This window comes from Cebus imitator, unplaced genomic scaffold, assembly GCF_001604975.1.
Source record: "Cebus imitator isolate Cc_AM_T3 unplaced genomic scaffold, Cebus_imitator-1.0 Scaffold740, whole genome shotgun sequence".
Lineage (NCBI taxonomy): Eukaryota > Metazoa > Chordata > Mammalia > Primates > Cebidae > Cebus > Cebus imitator.
In genome coordinates, this window is record NW_016108055.1 from 85,800 (window position 1) to 87,200 (window position 1,401).

Consider the following 1,401-nt stretch of genomic DNA (forward strand, 5'->3'; position numbering starts at 1 on the left):
AAAAAAAAAAAAAAAACTACCAAATGGGATAGTTTACTCCAAATATAATATTGTTTACTCCAAGGCACTTCCCATATATCCTCCATCCTAATTTTATAAATAGGATTATAGCTGATTGGTTTTGTGTATTTTTTACTCTTATCCTTAAGCTCTTATGTAGCCTGTTTTGTTTGTCACTTTAAAGTCTTAATGTTTTAATGTTTTCTCCGTTTCACCCCTTTGACTTTAACAAGAAGCTCTTATAAACACATTTGGATTGCAGTGTTTATGATTTAATGTACGTCATACATCACTTAATGACAGGGACACATTCTGTGAAATGCATCTTTGGGAAATTTTGTTGTAGTGCAAACACAACACAGTGCACTTACACAAACCTAGATTGATGGTCTAGCCTACTACACACCTAGACTATATGGTATAGCCTTTCGTTCTTAGACTGCAAACCTCTATGGCATGTTACTGTACTGAGTATTGTAAGCAATTGTAACACAATGGTAAATATTTGTTTATTGAAACATATCTAAACATAGAAAAAGTACTGTAAACATGCAATATTATAATCTTATAAGATCACCATTCTATATGCAGTCTGTTGTTAACTGAAAAGTCATTATGTGACACATGACTATACTGGAAAATAATCTTAATTCAACAAGCCTAAAGAACAACTTCTTTATGAAGTTATTGAGAATGTCTATGATAAACCCTTCTCTGAATTCTGGGTGCAACAGCATAGAACAAAACAGTTAAAAATATTTCTCCTTAAATCCTAAGGTTGGGAGAAGTGGAGGATGGCAGTAAATTATAAAATATGTTAAATGATTATGCATACTATAGAAAAAAATGAAAGAAGAAAGAGAAATGGGTACTAGATTTTGGTTGGGAGGGATGCTTCAATTTTAAATAAGGTGTTCAAGAGAAGGCTTAGTGAGAAAGTAACATTTGAACAATGACTTGAGAGGATAAGAAAGAAGTATGATAAATAAATAAATAGAAAGTGGACCCTATAACCACCTAGGAAAAGAATCTTCTAGGCAGATGGAAAGTCAAGCATGAAATCTCTAAGGGAGGATTATAGTATGTTCGGAGGACAGCAAGGAGGATATTGTGGCCTTTGACAGGACTTGAGCTTTTAATCTGAATGAGATAAAAAGGCCTTGAAGGTTTGAGGAAAGAAATGTCATGATTTGTCTCACCATTTGTGGTAGAATAAAAGCACAACCACAGTATTTTGTAGCTCTTCCTAGAAAGAGATGGAATCATATCATTCAGAATCCCAGCCACTTGGGAGGCTGAAGAAGGAGAATCACTTGAACCCGGGAGGCAGAGGTTGCAGTGAGCCAAGATTGTGTCATTGCAGTCCAGCCTTGGTGACACAGAGAGACTCTATCTCAAAAA

General features: G+C 34.8%; 1 pseudogene; it reads right to left on the reverse strand.

Moving 5' to 3' along the window:
- Nucleotides 1-272: 272 nt before the first annotated feature.
- The window catches only part of LOC108296784, a 10,027-nt pseudogene continuing 8,898 nt past the window's right edge, over nt 273-1,401 (reverse strand).